This window comes from Oryx dammah, unplaced genomic scaffold, assembly GCF_014754425.2.
Source record: "Oryx dammah isolate SB20612 unplaced genomic scaffold, SCBI_Odam_1.1 HiC_scaffold_5, whole genome shotgun sequence".
Taxonomy (NCBI): Eukaryota; Metazoa; Chordata; class Mammalia; order Artiodactyla; family Bovidae; genus Oryx; species Oryx dammah.
In genome coordinates this window covers 79,789,172-79,810,198 of record NW_024070189.1, presented here as the reverse complement: position 1 = coordinate 79,810,198, position 21,027 = coordinate 79,789,172, and the positions used below count along the sequence as shown (strand labels likewise).

At 38.3% G+C, this 21,027-nt stretch overlaps 1 long non-coding RNA gene across 2 annotated transcripts in view; it reads right to left on the bottom strand.

Moving 5' to 3' along the window:
- Window positions 1-18,851, bottom strand: part of LOC120864696 — a 146,242-nt gene extending 127,391 nt beyond the window's left edge. For both annotated transcript variants that reach the window (XR_005721212.1, XR_005721213.1), the window contains exons 1-2: window positions 18,306-18,851; window positions 14,341-14,383 (exon numbers count right to left, since the gene is read on the bottom strand). This is a non-coding gene — a long non-coding RNA (uncharacterized LOC120864696). The remainder of the gene's footprint in view (window positions 1-14,340; window positions 14,384-18,305) is intronic.
- Window positions 18,852-21,027: the final 2,176 nt, after the last annotated feature.

Below are 21,027 nucleotides of genomic sequence, written 5' to 3'. Positions count from 1 at the left end.
GTACAGTGAAAACACCAAAAACTCCACTCATCTTAGCCATGCACTTAGCGAATGCCTCAATAGGAAAACTCCTGAATCCAGGTCACCCTTTCCTGCCCCCCATTCTCTCCCGGCTCCTGATTCTGCAATTTTTGGTTGCTTAGGAGCTGTCTGACTCCTAAGTCGCCCTCTGATGCCTTCAGCCGGATCTTCCATTCAGCCAAGAGGCCAATCAAAACAAACTGGAAATTATTAAAGGACTGATAATGAGCAACCTATCTCCATGAGCATCAATTTAGAACTCAATGAGCATTCAAAATAGAACTAAGACTAAACAACTGTGGAAATGATTGTAGGCAAGAGGATAATCTTAGCAGTATAATTATAAAGTAAAACAAAAGTTGGGAATGGGGGATAGAAGGTATACCAAGGTCGAGAAAGTGCTTATTTTCTCAACTTTCGTAATTAAAAAAATCTATTATTCAACTAAATTTGAAAGATAAAAGTTGAAAAAAATGACTTGAATTGCTGAATATACATAATGTTGCACCCGAGCCCTAGCAAGACCTTTTAGAATTTCACATCATTTGCAGTGAAAGAAAAAATTTTGGAAGTTTTAGCAATTTCTTGTCTATCACTGTAGTTAGATATTTTTCATTTAGATACAAATAAAATTAAGTTCCATAATTTCATTTTTAAATACACAAGACTCCATTTTCACATAAATAGTGGGACCTGTTTATCTTTCTGCCTGTATCTATCAGACTTTCAATTTTGTGTATTCACAGAGATTCACAGAGTGATTGTCGTTGGTTCATCAGAAAGTCGTGTCAGATTCTCTTTCGCGACCCCATGGACTGGAACCCGCCAGGCTCCTCTCTTTCCTCTTTTCCAAGCAAGAATACTGGAGTGTACGGCCACTCCCTCCCCTAGGGGATCGAATCCACGTCCCCTGCACTGGCAGCAGATTTTTTTTTACCACTGGGCCACCAGGGAAACCTAGAGTGATGATTACCTCATGATAATAGATTTATTTCAGAGTGGTAGATTTTTAGGTGTTTTTTTTTTTCACCTTTCTCCTTTATTCTTTTCTATAGTTCTTTTTCTTCTGAAGAAGATACATTATTTTGATATTTGCTGAAATGGAAGGCTCCCTTTTCCTGTCCTAAAGAATTGGTAACTTATGAACCATAAGCCCCCCCTCCAGTGGACTCAAACACAGGGATTTTTGTCTCATTTATTGTTCTAGCAACAGCTGCTAGCACACGTATGGCCCAAACATAGAAGGTACTCACTTACTCAGTAAGTAAAAGTTACAAGTAAAAACATTCAGTTCATGTTCTTTATCTAAGCTGAAACTCAAATCCTCTGACAAATTAATGACTACTATCCTCAATTCCTGAGGAAGAACTGGGGTTCAGAAACTAAGGGACTGTAAAAAGATCACACAGCTAGTTCATATCAGAATAGAAACACAAACCTGTTTTCCACTTAAGTTCTCCACTTCTAAAGTTCTCTTTACTCCAAAAGCCCATGCTTCACTCATTTCAGTACAGTTAAATCTATCTACTTCTCCTTTTTCACATACTCTGAAAACATTTTTTTTTCCAATCCTGTTTTCTCTTAGCTTTAACTAGTATAGTTACTTATTGGTAAAGATCACACATCTGTTTGTCTGCCCTCAGTATTCCATCTCACAGTCTCTCAATATGTTAAAGAAAATATATCAATTCAGGAAGTGGAAATCTAACTGAAGTCATTAAATCAGCCAACGGCATATGAAGGCACTGGACCTTACACTTAAGAGATATAAAGACACTATATAAATCACAGAGCTAAAAATAGACAACTGACTCAAAGTCCGAAATCTGCCTCGAGATCTCCGAGTTCACTTAAATGTATTTACTCGGAATACCTGAATAAGTACAGCTTCTCTCATTGCGTGGAAGAGCATCTGAATGTATAAAACCTTAAACACCACTATAATAAAGCCAAGAATCTGACTTTTTCATCTGAAACAACGCCAAACACTTACCCACTCTTTATCAGAATTCATAAATCATTCAAGAGTACTTCTCGCTCTGTGTAACACATTGGTTCTGCCACTTGAATTCATCATATTTTTTCTACACTTACAGTGTCTTTATTCTGCACAAAAAATTTATTTCTAAGCTCACTGCATTAGATATCTAACTTCCCACTGTCCATCCATTTCCCCAGTCTTTGTGCAGAGCGTGGTCTCCCTTTTCTGGTGTTCCTCCTGGTGTGGACCAGATCTGCACACTTCCACATCTACCTCCAGCAATCAAAAACCCCAGGAGGGAGGAAATAGACAGCACAAACTACAGAGACAAATACTTCAGGTTTTACAGGATAAACTCTGAAAGGCAATACACCTAAAATAGTAACAGAGGTTACTGACAGGTCATGAAACTAACTAGCATTTGTATGACTCTCTATACTCCGTATTTGCTGCTTCTTTTCCTACAATGAGCATCATTTATTTCTTCCTTCCAAAAAAAAAAAGTTGTTAAACTCAGCACCATAAAATAATTCATTTTACAATCACATGCTAATGTATCCAAATCTTGGATAAGATGGGTAACTTTTAGGAAACTATGTTTAACGAAATTGATTCACAACAGGTTAGAGAGCCGAAACAATCACAAACAAGGAAAAACTGTGAGCTGTTGGTCCAAGAGTTATTTAGCCCATTACTTACTGCCACTACCACCAACAATAAACATCAGGCTCAAATGACTTTGGAGTTGATTTCTGTCAATATACCAAAAAAGTAAAAACTGCCCATGCCCATTTTAATTTTTTCAGACAGTAAATTAGCATAATACTGATTTGAAAATGTCAGCAAACAAAAATAAAACAAATTAAACTTACTTGTATAATGCTGGCCAAAATTTTACTTAGCAAAAAACACTAAGCAAATAGAGCCAGCAAAATATTTATTATAAGCCAGCATAATCTAGTGAGTTTCACTAAAAATTCAAAGAGATTAAATATTTTAAATATCTAATTATATTAATCACCAGATTAATAACCCAATGAAGAAAAATAATAGGACAATATTTATGGAGCCCAAAGAGGTATGAGATATTAAATAATATTTGTCAAATTTTTGAAAAATTTAAAAACAATATAAGATATATGTAACTTCATAATCCAAGACATGATACTTATTTTTCTTAAATTCAAGTTTGTTCTTTATTGGAATATAGCTGATTTACAATATTCTTTTCATTTCAGGTGTACAGCACAGTAATTCAATATTTTCATAGATGATGCTCCATTTAAAGTTACTAAAAAATAATGGCTATATTTCTCTGTACTTTACAATATATCCTTGTTGCTTATCTTTTTTATACATAGTGGTTTATACCCCTTAATCCCATACCCCTATCTTGTCCTTTTCCACTCCCTCTCACCACTGGTACCACTAATTTTCTTTATCTGTGAGTCTGTTTTTTAATATATATTTGTTTTCCAGACCACATATAAGTGATAACAGACAGTATCTGTCTTTCTGCGTCTGACTTACTTCATAAAGCATACTACTCCCTAGGTCCATCTGCATTGTTGCAAACAGCAGAATTTCATTCTTTTTAATAGCGGAATAATATGCCATTCTCTCTGTGTGTGTATATACATACCATATCTTCTGTATCCCTTTATCTGTTGATGAACATTGGGTTGCTTCTATATCTTGCCTGTTATAAACAATGCTACTTGGAATACTGGGGTGCATGTATCTTTTTGAACTAGTGTTTTTGCTTTCTTCAGATATATACTCAGGGTTAGAACTGCTGGATCATATGGTAGTCCTATTTCTAGTTTGAGAACCCTCCACACTGTGTTCCACAGTGGCTGCAACAACTTACACTCCCACCAACAGTGTACAAGGGTTCCCTATCCTCCACTCCCTCACCAATATTTGTTATTAGCAAACTTTATGATGATAGGCATCTGAGAGGTGTGAGGTGATGTGTCATTGTGGTTTTGATTTGCATTTCTCTGATGCTTAGTGATGCTGAGCATCTCTTCATGTACCTGTTGGCCATATGCATGTCTTCTTTGGAAAGATGTCTATTCATGAATCGTGCCCATTTTTTGATTAGGCTGTTTGTAGGTTTTTTGATACTGACTAACCTGTATGCAGGTCAGGAAGCAACAGTTAGAACTGGACATGAAACAACAGACTGGTTCCAATAGGAAAAGGAGTACGTCAAGGCTGTATATTGTCACCCTGCTTATTTAACTTCTATGCAGAGCACATCATAAGAAGCACTGGGCTGGAGGAAGCACAAGCTGGACTCAAGATTGCTGGGAGAAATATCAATAACCTCAGATATGCAGATGACACCACGCTTAGGGCAGAAAGTGAAGAAGAACTAAACAGCCTCTTGATGAAAGTGAAAAAGGAGAGTGAAAAAGGTGGCTTAAAGCTCAACATTAAGAAAACTAAGATTGTGGCATCTGGTCCAATCACTTCATGGCAAATAGATGGGGAAACAGTGGCTGACTATTTTTCTGGGCTCCAGAATCACTGCAGATGGTGATTGCAGCCATAAAATTAAAAGACGCTTACTCCTTGGAAGGAAAGTTATGACCAACCTAGACAGCATATTAAAAAGCAGAGACATTACTTTGTCAACAAAGGTCCACTTAGTCAAGGCTATAGTTTTTCCAGTAGTCATGTATGGATGTGACAGTTGGACTATAAAGAGAGCTGAGCACTGAAGAATTGATGCTTTTGAACTGTGGTATTGGAGAAGACTCTTGAGAGTCCCTTGGACTGCAAGGAGATCCAACCAGTCCATCCTAAAGGAGATCAGTCCTGGGTGTTCACTGGAAGGACTGATGTTGAAGCTGAAACTCCAATACTTTGGCCACCCAGTGAGAAGAGCTGACTCATCTGAAAAGACCCTGATGCTGAGAAAGATTGAGGGCAGGAGGAGAAGGGGATGGCAGAGGATGAGATGGTTGGATGGCATCACCAACTCAATGGACATGGGTTTACGTAGACTCCAGGAGTTGGTGAAGGACAGGAAGGCCTTGCGTGCTGCAATTCATGGGGTTGCAAAGAGTCGGATATGACTGAGCGACTGAACTGAACTGATATGGTTGTTTATATGTTTTGGATATTAACCCATTATCTTGTCATATCATTTGCAAATATTTTCTCCCATTCAGTAGGTTTTTCATTTCATTGATGGTTTCTTTTGCTGTGTAAAAGCATTTTAGTTTAATTAGGTCCTACTTGTTTATTTTTGCTTTTCTTTTTCCTCAAGAGAAAGATCCAAAAACCTATTGCTACATTCTATGTCAGAGAGAATTCCTTATATAATCTTCTAGAAGTTTTGTGGTTTTAGGTCTTATATTTAGGTCTTTAAGCCAACAAGTTTGGAAAACTCAGCAGTGGCCACAGGACTGGAAAAGGTCAGTTTTCATTCCATTCCAAAGAAAGGCAATGCAAAAGAATGCTCAAACTACTACACAATTGCACTCATCTCACATGCTAGTAAAGTAATGCTCAAAATTCTCCAAGCCAGACTTCAGCAATACATGAACCGTGAACTCCCTGATGTTTAAGCTGGTTTTAGAAAAGGCAGAGGAACCAGAGATCAAATTGCCAACATCTACTGGATCATCAAAAAAGCAACAGAGTTCCAGAAAAACATCTATTTCTGCTTTATTGACTATGCCAAAGCCTTCGACTGTGTGGATGACAATAAACTGTGGAAAATTCTGAAAGAGATGGGAATACCAGACCACCTGACCTGCCTCTTGAGAAATCTGTATGCAGGTCAGGAAGCAACAGTTAGAACTGGACATGGAACAACAGACTGGTTCCAAATAGGAAAAGGAGTACGTCAAGGCTGTATATTGTCACCATGCTTATCTAACTTCTATTCAGAGTACATCATGAGAAACACTGGACTGGAAGAAACACAAGCTGGAATCAAGATTGCCAGGAGAAATATCAATAACCTCAGATATGCAGATAACACCACCCTTATGACAGAAAGTGAAGAGGAGCTAAAAAGCCTCTTGATGAAAGTGAAAGAGGAGAGTGAAAAAGTTGGCTTAAAGCTCAACATTCAGAAAACTAAGATCATGGCCTCTGGTCCCATCACTCCAGGGGAAATAGATGGGGAAACAGTAGAAACAGTGTCAGACTTTATTTTGGGGGGCTCCAGAATCACTGCAGATGGTGACTGCAGCCATGAAATTAAAAGACGCTTACTCTTTGGAAGAAAAGTTATGACCAACCTAGATAGTATATTCAAAAGCAGACATTACTTTGCCAACTAAGGTCCATCTAGTCAAGGCTGTGGTTTTTCCTGTGGTCATGTATGGATGTGCGAGTTGGACTGTGAAGAAGGCTGAGCGCCGAAGAATTGATGCTTTTGAACTGTGGTGTTGGAGAAGACTCTTGAGAGTCCCTTGGACTACAAGGAGATCCAACCAGTCCATTCTGAAGGATATCAACCCTGGGATTTCTTTGGAAGGAATGATGCTAAAGCTGAAGCTCCAGTACTTTGGCCACCTCATGAGAAGAGTTGACTCATTGGAAAAGACTCTGATGCTGGGAGGGATTGGGGGCAGGAGGAGAAGGGGACAACAGAGGATGAGATGGCTGGATGGCATCACAGACTCAATGGACGCAAGTCTGAGTGAACTCCGGGAGATGGTGACAGACAGGGTGGCCTGGCGTGCTGCGATTCATGGGGTCACAAAGAGTCGGACACAACTGAGCAACTGAACTGAACTGAACTGAACTTATTTTTACTTTATTTTTGTATATGGTATGAGGAAATATTCTAATCTCAGTCTTTTACATGTAGCTATCCAGTTTCCCCAGCAGCATTTATTGAGGAGACAGTCTTCTCTCCATTGTACATTCTTACCTGCTTTGTCATAGGTTAACTGACCATAGGTAAACAGGTTTATTTCTTGGACATGATGCTAAATTTTGAAATACCATTAAACTTGATAATAAGAAAAATGCTTTTACATTACAACATTCTGGAAGTACTATCTACTATAATGACAACATAAATAATTAAGATTATACACCTGAAAGGTAGAACAAAAAATATTATCGCTTGTATCTAGATGGCATAGGTAGAAAACACAAAATGATCAACTAGAAAACTAGAAGAGAATGAGACTTCAAAGACTGGTTAAAATTTTTTAAATCAACTTATTTCATACAAATAATGGAGATTTATATTATAAAACAGAAGAAAATCCACAATAGCAACAAAACAGTGTGTTTTTCTTATATTAAATATAAAAGCTATTAATGTTTGCATAATTACTAAAAGTGAGAAATATTAAGGGAAACTGATTTACTGTAAAGATATAAACTCTTGCTACTGAAGAAAAGTATGTTGAAAAAATGTAAATTCTCCCTACATTAAAGCCAAATTTTATGAAATCACAATCAAAATCTCAACAGAATTATTTCTTAACCTGGCCAAATTATCTAAGCACTTATGAGAGAATATCTACAAACAATTAAAGCAAAGTTAAAGATAATGTTTTGGGAAAAGAGACAGAAGTGTCTTCATAACATAGTAAAACATAGTAAAGCTAACATTAGTAAAAGAGGGTGTTGGACTTCATCCAGCAAAGACAAAAGTGAAAAGTATCAACCATGCTCTCCCACTGTAAACAACTCTAAAACCAGATCAAATTTATGAAGTCACTGTTTTTAGGTATTCAACAACAGGCAACACAAAACAGATCATGGACAAAAGAAAAATCTGTGAGGTGAGCCCCCCGTTACCCTTCCTTTCTGTTTTGAATCCTTTTCGGGACCATGAAACAAGAAGTAGAACCCAAGCAAAACAGTCTAACTGAGATGACGACAAGAACATGGTTAAATTTCAGCCAGTCCATAGAGAATTATCTTCTTGATCTCTTCAGGCATTCATGAGAGACCACAAAGGATCATACATTAGTAATAATGCCAACAGACTAGAGTAGAACCATGACCTAGGATTAAGAGCAAAATCAAAACATTCCCACACAAGCGACTCAAGAAAACAAACCCTGACAAGATCAAGAGGATATGCTAGGGTTTCACTGCCTTCATGAACAAAATTCAACATTCCCCCTACAACGCACAATTATAATTTCCAGCATATAATTAAAAAAAAAAAAAAACCTAAGCGTTAAGAGAAAGGAAAATATGACCAAAAATAGCTAAATAAAATAGCCAATTAGAGGACTTGCATTTTCCAGGCTAGCATATAAGGAACTTACAAATCTCTACTGCATCCTAACAAGTTAAAAACTGAACAAACTGAAAAATCAACAGCTCTTCTCAAATCTCCTTGGGAGGACAAGTGACAGGACAAACTACTGTCCCCAACACTGGAGAGACAAACAGGTGGCTACAGAGAAACATTAACTTACTAAAGCTGAAATCCACAGACAGAAACCTCCATGAGATCCAGTGCCACGATAGGAAAAACTGAAATTTAATAGATGAACTGCCAAAGGCTCAGTGCAGACAAGTCTGAAGAGTAAAAGGTCCAGAGAGGAGGTAAGGGAGGGAAGCTTTCACACTCTTGCTTTAGTTAATTCCTGTAATTCCACCAGATTTTCACAGTAAATATTGAAGAAAAAGTCCTCTTAGGCTTCTGGCATGGGAAGGGAGAAAGCAGTCATTTTGAAATATGTCAGAGCATTCTATAATTTTTAACCACATGAGCCTTCCTCACCATAAACTACCTTATCAGTGCCTAACCAACCTGGAGGAAGGAAACATTGAAGTTCAGCCAGCCCTAGCTTTTCCACAGGAGGGAAGGGAAATACTGGATTTCAGAGCCCCTCGGTCATTTGGGCCCACTTAAGGCTGGGGAAAAAGACTGATAAGCACTTAGGAAGTTCACATCCCAGGGCTACCAGCTCACTAAAAACCTGAGATATAATCCTAAGATGAACAAATGCTTCTCTTCCCTCCACACCTTACTACCACATTACTAAAAACCTATTAACAAGTGTTCCTTTCAGTTCACACATCATGGAATAATATTCATAATCATTTAAATATCAATGGTACAAACACTAATTAACTGTATTGATATTACAATTGTATTGGGATTGTCAGAGTGGATAAAAAATAAGACCTAATTATATGCTGTCTACAAGAAATCCGTTTAAAAACACATATATAGGTTAAAAGTAAAGGGATAGGGAACAACGGCAAAAATATATTTACTTATACACACCATGTTAATAGGGCTTCCCTGGTGCCTCAGCAGTAAAGAGTCTGTGTGCCAATGCAGGAGTCAGGGATTCAACCCCCTGGGTTGGGAAGATTCCCTGGAGAAGGAAAAGGCAACCCACTCCAGTATTATTGCCTGGGAAATCCCAGGGACAAAGGAGCCTGGCAGACTACAGTCCATAGGGTCACAAAAGAGTTCGACTCTTTGGTGGAATGACTTAGCAACTAAACAACAACAATTATGTTAATACTAATTGAGAGAAAGTAGGAATAGCTATATTAATTTCAGACACAGCAGACTTCAGAGTAAGGAAACTTACCAGGGATAAAGAGGGCACTACATAAGATAAAAGGGTCAATTCTCTAAGAAGATATAATTCTTAATGTGTATGTGTCTGGCAACAGCATCAAACTATATGAGGCAAAAACTGACAGACCTGCAAGGAAAAATAAATTAGCTCACTATGATAGTTGGAGACTTAAACATCACTCTCTCAGAAATGGACAGATGCAGCAGGTAGAAAATTAATAAGAACATAGTTGAACCTAAAGAGGCTATCAATCAACTGGATATGACTGACATCTATATAACACCACTCCTTCTAGAATCAGCATAATATGCCTTTTTCTCAAGCTCACATGGAATACTCACTAACAGAGATCACATTCTAGGCCATAAAACACATCACAACTTTAAAAGAATATAAATTATTCTATGCCTTTTCTCAGAGCACAATGGAATTAAACTATAAATCAACAAAAGACATCAGGAAAATCCCCAAATACCTGGAGATTAAGCAACAAATTTCTAAATAACACAACTGGTCAATGATGAAATCTCAAATTTTAAAAACTAAATATGAAAAGTTTTTAAATTATCAAAATTTGTGGGATGTGGCAAAAGTAGTGCTTACTGGAAATTTTATAGCATTGAGTGCATATATTTGAAAAGAAGATAGGTCTAAAATCAATAATCTAAAGCTCTTATTTTAGGAAACTAGCAAAAGAAAAGAAAATTAAATTCAAGGTAAGCAGAAGAAATAAAATGTTTCTTTGAAAAGATCAATAAAATTGATAAGCCTTCAGCCAAGTTAATTAAGAAAAAAGAGGATGACACAAATTCTAATATTAGAAATGAAAGAACTGACATCACTATAGATTTCACTGACATTAAAAGACAAAGGAATATGAACAACTGTGTCTACAAATTTGATAACCTAGATAAAATGGACCTATTCCTTGAAAGATACAATCTTCTGAAATGGACACAAGGATAAATATGAATAGGCTTATATCTGTTATAGAGACTGAATAATAACCTTCCAAAACAGAAAGCATGAGGCCCAGATGAATTCTACCAAATAATTAAGGAAAAAATTATATCAATTCTCTACAATCTCTTTCAGGAGAATATCGGAGAGAATGTCAAGAGAATGAAAAGACAAGCCATATATTAGAGGGAAGTATTTTGTGAAGGACACTACTGATACAGGACTGTCATTCAAAATATACAAAGAATCCTTAAAACTCAACAATTAAAAAAAATTTTAAATCGACCAAAACTTTAACAGATCTCTCATCAAAGAAGACATACAGATGACAAATAAAAATATGAAAAGACGTTCCACATCATACACCATGAGGTAAATGGATATTAAAAGAACAGTGATATATCACTTTCTGCCTATTAGAATGGCCAAAATCGAAAACACTGACACCACCAAATGCTTGGAAGGATATGGAACTACAGGAATTCTCATTCATTGCTGATGGAAATGCAAAATGGGACAGTGTGGAAGACAGTTTGGTGGTTTCTCACAAAACTAAATATTATCATATTTATACAGATGACACCACCCTTATGGCAGAAAGTGAAGAGGAACTAAAAAGCCTCTTGATGAAAGTTAAGAGAGGAGAGTGGAAAAGTTGGCTTAAAGCTCAACATTCAGAAAACGAAGATCATGGCATCCGGTCCCATCACTCCAGGGGAAAAGATGGGGAAACAGTAGAAACAGTGTCAGACTTTATTTTGGGGGGCTCCAAAATCACTGCAGATGGTGACTGCAGCCATGAAATTAAAAGACACTTACTCCTTGGAAGAAAAGTTATGAGCAACCTAGATAGCATATTCAAAAGCAGAGACATTACTTTGCCGACTAAGGTCTGTCTAGTCAAGGCTATGGTTTTTCCAGTAGTCATGTATGGATGTGAGAGTTGGACTATGAAGAAGGCTGAGCACCGAAGAATTGATGCTTTTGAACTGTGGTGTTGGAGAAGACTCTTGAGAGTCCCTTGGACTACAAGGAGATCCAACCAGTCCATTCTGAAGGAGATCAGCCCTGGGATTTCTTTGGAAGGAATGATGCTAAAGCTGAAACTCCAATACTTTGTCCACCTCATATGAAGAGTTGACTCACTGGAAAAGACCCTGATGCTGGGAGGGATTGGGGGCAGGAGGAAAAGGGGATGACCAAGGATGAGATGGCTGGATGGCATCACTGACTTGATGGACGTGAGTCTGAGTGAACTCTGGGAGTTGGTGATGGACAGGGAGGCCTGGTGTGCTGTGATTCATGGGGTCGCAAAGAGCTGGACACGACTGAGCAACTGAACTGAACTGAACTGAATACTATATGACCCAGCAACGATACTCCTTGATATTTATGCAAAATGATGTGGAAACCTATGTCCATACCATAGCCTGTCCATGAATGTTTACATCAGCTTATTTATAATTTCCTAAACTTGTAAGAGATCAAGATACTCTTTGGTAAGTAGGTAGATAAATAAACTGCAGTACATCCAGACAATAGAATATTACTCATCTCTTTTTAAAAAATGAACTATCAAGCCAGGAAAACACCTGGAAGAATCTTAAATGAAGTATCCAGGCAAGAATACTGGAGTGGGCAGCCATTCCCTTCTCCAAGGCATCTTCCCAACCCAGAGATCAACGCTGCATCTTCTGCACTGCAGGCAGATTCTTAACCATCTGAACCAACAGGGAAGCTGTAAATGAGCAGTATCATTAAAAAAAAAAAAAAGGCAATTCAAAAAGGCTACATACTATATGATTCTAATGATATGACATTCTGGAAAGGGCAAACTATGCAACAGGAGAATGTTCAGTGGTTGCTGGGGCCTGGCAGTTAGGGGAAGGACGAATAGGTATACAGGATTTTGAAGGTAGTGAAACTATTCTGCGTGATACTATAATGGTGGACACATGGCATTATACATTTGCAGAAGCCCAAAGAATTTACAACACCAGAAATGAACCATGATGTAAACTCTAAGCTCTGGGAGATAGTGGTGTGCCACTATTGGCTTATTACTTGCAGCAGATGTGCTATTTTTATGCAGAATATTCATAGCTGGGGAGGCTGTTACTATGTGGGGCATGTACTTCATGGAAAGTTTCTCAATTTTTCTGATTCTAAAATGGCTCTAAAGGTCTTCGCTCGTGGTCCAGGTGCTAAGAATCCACCTGCCAATGCAGGATACACAGGTTCAATCCATGGTCCAGGAAGATCCCACATGCCAAGAGGCAACTAAGCCCATGTGCGACAACTACTGACCCCACATGCCCGACAGCCCACGCTCTGCAGCAAGAGAAGCCACTGCAACGCAAAGCCAGTGCACACCTAGACAGGAGCTCCCACTCACTGTGGCTAAAGAAAGCCTGTGCCCAGCAACAGAGACCACGTGCAGCCCAAAATAAAAATTTTAACAAGTGTACAGAAGATATGAGAGATCTGAACAACACTACCAACCAATTTATTTAATTGACACTGATATAACACTATACCCAACATTCTTTTCAAGTGCAAACCATGGATTCACTAGATTAAACCATATGCTGTGCAAAACAAGTCCAATAAACATCATTAGAAAGCTTATCAAATATGATCAACAACAGTGGAGGTAAGTTAGAAAGTAACAGTAGCAATATAATTTCTAGAAAAGTCCCAAATATTTGGAAATTAAGGAACATATTTCTAAACCAATGGGTCAGTAAAGAAATCACAAAGGAAATTAGCATATATTTTGAAATGAATAATGAAAATATTATATCAATTTGTGGGATACAATGAAATAGAGCATTGAGTAAAATCTACAGTTTTAAAAACAAGAAAAATTTAAAATACTATGCTACCTTAACATAGAAAAATAGCATATTAAGCCTAATGTAAGCAGAAGAACAAAGATAAAGAGCAGAAATCACTGAAATAGAGAAAAATCAACAAAGATAAAATTGATTCTTTAAAATGATTAATAAAATAATAGTCCTCTAGAAAGACTGATGAAGAAACTAAAAAAAGACATAAAATATCAATGTCTAGACTGAAAAACGTATAATTAAGATCCAGCATATTTTAAAAGGAAAAAATTACAGTAAGTGCTAATTTGAGTAAGTCCTCGAAAAAGCAACTTATCAAAACTGACCCTGAAGTAATCGAAAATGTATTTCTATATCTATTAAATTTAAACCTTGCCACAAGAAAACTCCCTAAATTGGCTTCACTGTTGTATACCAATCTTTAAGAAAATCACACAAGAATATGCCAGTACTAGCTTGACACCAAAATAAAACACAGACATTTCCAGGAAAAGAAACTAAAAACCAAACTGCCTAACAAATGAAGACATAAAAAGCCTTAGTATTAGCAAATTAGATTCAGCATTGTAATAAACCATGAGCTAGGAAAGTTTATCCCAGGAATGCAATTTGCTAGAGTTTGTTTCTGGTTTTTTTTTTTTTTTCCAGGAAGGAAGAAAGAGATGATATGCGCAGTCTTAGACTGTTGGTGGGAATATAAATGGGTAAATCTTTTCTAGGAAATAGCTTTGCAAAATATATCCAGTAATAATAACAACAACAGAGCTATCAGTAATGAACCACTTCATACTATGCATTCACACACTGGACACTACATTACCCACTCATGTCATTTCATTTTCACAACAAACTTCAAATAGTAGTTTCTTTTTTATTTATTATCCTCTTGCTTTTAAAAATTAAGATTAAGTAGAGGAACTGAAATTCAGACCCAGGCAAACTGATTCCAGAGCCTACGATCTTCATTAATTATATATTTATAACCTACCTCAACATTTAAATGCACATTGTCTTCAACCCAAATAGAAATTCTAAAAAAAAGAGAGAGAGAGATGCTAAAACATAACTGAAAAAGGGAAGAGGTATGCACAAAAATTAAAACATTATATGTAATAGTGAAACTTATATACCCACCAATATGGAACCAGTTATATCAATTTGCTTGATATATACATTAATATTACACAGGCTTTTAAATAATGGCATAGAAATTTACTGAAAATATATCCATATTACTTCTCAAAAACAACTTACAAAGTTTATTATGATCTCATTTATATGAAATTTCAGACCCACAGTATAGGTGTATATATGTATGGTGAAATCATCGAAAAAATTCATGAAACTTGCATTAGCATGAACAGAGTTTAACTCTCTTTGACATTTTTGGATTGCTTGAAATTTTTGCAACATATTTTTAATGAAAGCCTATGACAGCATGAATTTTGGAATAAGAGTTCAGTTCATATCACAGCTTGTGCTGGCAATTAAAAAAAAATCTCTCAACACTCAGATTCTTCACTTATAAATGAGACAGCAACATCTAACACATATTACCTCTTTTGAAGAATTAATTGTATCTATAAAGTGCTAATATAATGTTCAGTAAATGGTAAATCAATTTGCCTAGAAAAGCTTTTCACACAACCTAGCTGAATTTCCAAGCAAAACTTGAACAGCTAAGGCTATTAAAAACTTGCACCAACCCAGATTCCCAGACACAAAGGTCAAGTAAAGCTAGAACAACAGAGTATTTCTTGCCCTGTAGGAGAAAGATCTCCATAGGCAGCTCAAAATATGCAAACCTATACCTGCTCTGAAACAGAGTAGTGTGGGGCTGGTGCCATTGAGGAACACTCTGACAATTTTTTGGCTCATCTGTTCCTGTAGGTTGTCTACTACAGCTGAACAATGTGTGTTCTTGTATGCTGTTAAGTTACCTAAAATATCCACATCACATATATGCCTAATAATGCAATTTCCAGAGTATGTAAATTTAGCAATTTTAACAAGCACCAACATATCCTGTTCCTCAGCAACCTGATGCAGTGTGAGAAGGCAACACAACCATAAAAGAGACATCCAGACACTCAGTGCCTAAATGGATTAGGAGCAGTGACTGAGCCGCACACTGGTCTCTTCCCTTAGTCAAAAACTCTCATTAAAATAAATGAGCCTGCTCATTTGAGAACGAAGGGAAAAAACAAACGTTTGGGGCATCGAGTTGGAAGAGCAGTTCAGTTCCTGCTCATCAAAAGGAATAGAAATCCTTATCCTCCAACATCCACAGCTGCAGATCAGATTCAACCAATCTCTCCTTATTAATGTTCTTATTAAATGTATTCTGTCCATCTGTGTTCAACCTCATCTTGTGCATTCTGAAACGTGATTCTCTTTTTCATGTATGAAATAATTAAATTTGTTTATCTCTGGCTAGCACCGAGCTCAGTTGAAAGTAGAGGATAAAGATTTTGCTGATGGCGTTGTGGTCAACTAGTAAATTTAAAATTCTCCTCACACAGTTAACATTCTGGCTATCTGCTGCTCTTCCTTTATTTCTAATCCCAAAGCTTCCAGTGCTGTTCATATGATTTGGTGCACTGCCGAGCACCACGGAAGATCTGCTTGCAACGTAAGAACATGTGGAGAAATTATGTGTTTTTGTCACACCCTATTAAACGGTATTCAAAACACAATGCCCCAGAAACTAAATTGATTGTAGGTTTTATAACCCTTTTCAGGGTAATGGAAACAATTCAGGACCATGAAAGAAAGCATAGCTAGTGCAGCTGTGGGAATCTGAAGACTGCTCAGCTCAGCAGTTCTGTCCTGGCTTTAGTAGTTGGATTCCAATATTCTAGAACTTTGACAGATCATTCCACATTAATAGCTACAAAGTTTTCCACATTTCTGGTAAAATGAGTGTTTCTCTTGACTGACTCTGAATTGTGTTTGAGGCTGGAAAATGTCCACAGGTATGAAGACAGTTGCAAACCACTATGATATTATTATGTGTGTAATATTTTTCTGCTCTTTTTATGTTCCGAGCCCCAGCATTATGGTCAAAGCTCAAAAACCAGGAAGCACCAAGTTGAGAGAGACACTACTCTTCTATTCCTCTAGATCTCACATTGGTGTAACTCTTCCAGCTGTGGATGTAAGGAAATACTTCAGCTGCAAGCCCATGATTCAGTGGTAACGGAATCGCAGGGCTGGTTTAATGTGTTAAAAAGGAGTATGTTCTCTCTCAAGGTGACCAGTAACCCCTAACTCCTGCGCCGCCTAGCAAAGCAATGCCTTGATCCTGTCACCTATCATAAATGATCACTCACTCAGTCATTACCTGCACTGCATGCTGCTCCATCAGAAAAACATCTGTGAACATTATTTGACAAATTGATTGCTAAATGAGCCATTAGCTGAAGGGGCTTTCAGATTGCCTCTAGGAAGCCAAGTGAGGCTGCACAAGAAAAAACGCTTACAGACGCAAAGCAGCGACTACACAGGGAGAAAGAACCCTGGTTACCAATGCTCCAGGGAGGGCGAGGGGACCAGTGTGGGAAAGGGGGGAGAGAAGGGGCCATAAACCACGTCCTGCAAGAAAATCCACCTTGTCTAAAGGAAGCTGTTGATTAGAAGCAGCAGTAAAACTGCTTAATACCCACCCCCCATGCCTCAAGGGAGAAATTTAAGCCTTTGTGAACTGAGAGAGAGAGAAACATACATAGCCAGTGATGTGCTTGTCGAGGAGAGCTAGGAGTTAGTCATTTCACCAGCCCTGCTTGCCAAGAGCCGACAGGTGTGCAGTTTCCTATTGTTCTGACAGACAGCCAGACACCTCAGTTTAGCATTCATCCTCTCCTCCCGTGTGCGGGAGAAAACAGCTGTCTCCCTGGCTCAGGATACAAGGAGTGGAGAGACAAGAAAACAGAGACAGAAGGAGAGGCATTCTTCTCTATTAGCATAAGGGGCAAGGCTTTGTTTGATTCATCACTGAAAACACATGGTCTTCCTGGGAAATGCATTCCATATGAGTAGTTTCCTCACAGTGGGTCCAAAAATAGCCTTCACAGGGTATATTGAAACTTAAAAGTAAATAAACGCAGAAAGATGCCTAGGTTAAATTATGTCAGACCAGTAACAAGTCATCATACACAAAAGCCCTTAAGGAAATGCCTTTTATAAATCATGCGGGCTTCATGCTGCTGACAGATGTTTGTGATTTTAAAAATATATCATAATCCTTGAAAAAAGAAAGACGTTATTTTGATCCAAACGACGTGTTTTCCTGTCTCGTGTGGAATGGAAGCTATTTCAGTGCCAAAGTCCCTCGAGAGGAGAAGGAAAAGCCCACAGGACTTAAGGAAAGCCAGATGCAGTAGGAGCTGGGAGACTTTCAGACTGCAGTTCTAAGTTTCCTTTGGGGGTGAGACATTAAAGGCTCGTGGTAACCAGCTGATGCAATGTTACTAGGTACACTCCCGTGACAGTCATAAGAACCAGACATCTGTACTGAATCTAGGGCTCTCTGGATTGAAAAGTGTTGAATACCAATAAAATCTATGCTGCTGATATTTACAAGGGAGAAAACGCGTCCATTATAACAATATATGAAACTTGAGAACCGCTGGCTCTCTCCCAAAGCCCAGGTATTTTTCTAATAAAATAAGCCATGAACTTCAAACAACTCTAAACTCAGGACATTAGGGTACAATCACAGACATAACCCCTTAGGCTTACACTGTAACACACTAACCCAATCCTGTAATAATAACACAAGCCAGAGAGATTGAATTACCCACCAAACCAAGCCAATTCTAAGTTCAAAGCAGAGTGTCTTCCATCCAAGAGCCTACTTTAAGAACAACACAGTTTAATCCACTTACTTCCTTTACCAAACCGAAACATTACAATTCACATGCCTGATAAATATATTCTTAAGATTTCACGTACTTTTTCCATGTTCCGTTGAGAGAGCAGAGGCAGGTCCTTCCACCGTTCACACAGACAGGGTTCAACTGGCTCGCTCTAGCTTTGCTTTCCAAGTCAATAAAGCACCAGGTGAGATGAGAAGGGATGAGGGTCAGCATAAGCAAATTCTATTTCAGTTCTTGAACTAACTGTCTTAAGCCCAAGATGGAGCTGCTTCTGCCCCGGGGTCCACATCACCAAACACTTAGCAACGTGTGTAAATACATCACGTGACCAGGAAGGCACGCAGCCTACGGCTTGAGCCACTCCCCAAATGCCAAGCCAACATCGCACCTTCTCACTTCAAACAATTACGTGACCGCATGGCCCCAGCCAACCAGATAGTTTCTATTTGTCTCCTGGCTGTTTTGTATTCCTTACCCTGTTAAATATACCTGGAGAAGGAAATAGCAACCCACTCCAATATTCTTGCCTGGAGAAAACTGTTAAAGCTTCCCACTTTCCTCTCCATCTTGCAATTCACAGAAAAAAAGTTGTCCACGTCATGAAGTGTTAAGTAAAACATTTTACATCACCTAAATTATCTTCCTTAATTTTTTTTTAAACAGGGAGAAATGTTGATTCTATGTCTCCTTTGACTCTTCCAAGGGATTGTATATCTGATTAAAGGGAAAGAAACTCTTTCCACATAATGTCTTTCCCAGATGGAATTGTTAGATTGGTTAAGAGAATGTAAATTATGAAAAAGAATGACTGCTAAATATGCCACTGAATCGTATGTGGTACTTTCTGAAATGGAAGTATTTGCATGCTTTAAGACATTGAGGCATTTCTTGTTTTGGCTAACGTGGAATAACAGGGACCATCTACCTTCTCTTACAATTAAGCCAAAATTTTCGCACTTGAAAATTCCTTGAGCAGACAAAACCATTTTAGCCATGTGAACAAAACTGAACATATCTTATTACGTGAACATTAAGTGAAACCTCTTATTACATGAACGTGTTATTTCTTATAAATGCCACATAAGACAATAAATGCCATAAATGACAATCATAAAAAAAGTTTAAGTCATCTTCCTATAAATGATATGAGAATCACTTTTAGGGCCTCCCTGGTGGCTCAGTGGTAAAGAACCCATCTGCCAACGCAGGATACATGGGTTCCTTCCCTGGGTGGGGAAGATCCCATGGAGAGAGCAATGGCAACCCACTCCAGTATTCTTGCCTGGAACAATCAGAAGGAACCAGGCAGACTACAGTCCATAAGCTAGAGTCCATGGAGTTGCAAAAGAGTTGGACACGACGAATTTGGGACTAAAACAACAAAACAATAAATCACTTTTAACCTATCTCTTCCAATCTGGAAACCCCAGTTGTAATAACCAATCACTGGAAAGAATAAACAACTTCCTCATTTTCACTTTATAAACCATCCTGTTACTTCAGCCCCTGAGCTTTATATCAGTCTTTGACTTTGAAAGCTCCCAGTTTATGAACTTTTCTTATATGGACAATAAACTTTTAGTACTATCAATTGATTAGTGGTTTTAATTTTGCTATTCCTGGATTTTTACAGTTTCTGGTATCAGAATAAAGACCCAAGGAAAACTCCCAAAGATTCTGAGGACAGTCAGCAACTAGATGTCAATATCCACCAGACCCACTGATTCACTGCTTTCTCTCAGATCCGCGAGTTCAAGGGTCTCTCTTGATCTGAGCTCCACTCTCTTTGTGCTTTGCCCTGGCTGACTTTATTGTGCATACTTGTATTTTGTTTGGTGATACTTCTTGCTAAGTCTTCTTACTCTGTTCAAAAGAGAAGAAAATGTGATTGCCTGTGGTTGGTAACAGCTGTTGCAAAAAGGCCCCTCACAGTTAAAACGGTTGAGAAGGCAATGACAACCCACTCCAGTACTCTTGCCTGGAAAATCCCACGGATGGAGGAGCCTGGCAGGCTACAGTTCATGGGGTTGGATATGACTAAGCAACTTCACTTTCACTTTTCATTTTCATGCATTGGAGAAGGAAATGGCAACCCACTCCAGTGTTCTTGCCTGGAGAATCCCAGGGACGGGGTAGCCTGGTGGAGTCAGACACAACTGAAGCAACCTAGCAGCAGCAGCAGCAGGGATACTAAAGGCAATATGGGTTCCACCTGGTCAAAAACTCTGCCTCTCTCAAAAACTGCTTTCTATAGGTATAACCACTGAGGATCAGGATATTGTGTCTTTTTGGAAAATGGGTAAACTTTTGGATCATTCGGAATTGCAGTGACCGCTTTGGGAAAACTTTGACTTAGAAAACTACCTGAATGGGCACCCTTTAAAAGAGAAGATCTTAAAGCCCTTTGGAGACACTGGAATGCATTCTTTGATTGGTATAAGTGTGTGCATGCTCAGCTGCGTCTGACTCCTTGTGATTCTATGGACTGTAGCCTGCCAGGCTCCTCTGTCCATGGGATTCTCCAAGCAAGAATACTGGAGTGGGTTGACATCCTCTCCTCCAGGGAATCTTCCGGACCCAGGGATCAAACCCACACACGTGTCCTGCCTCTCCTGCATTGCAGGCAGATTCTTGACTACTGAGTCACTGGGGAGGCCAATTGTTAATACAGATGCTTTTAAAAGAAAAATGACTCTAAAAATAGCTATCTAAAAGAAGACTGCCTTAGGTCTTGGGCCCTATTATATCTTTTTTTTTTTTTGGCCACACCACACAGGATGTGGAATCTTAGTTTCCTG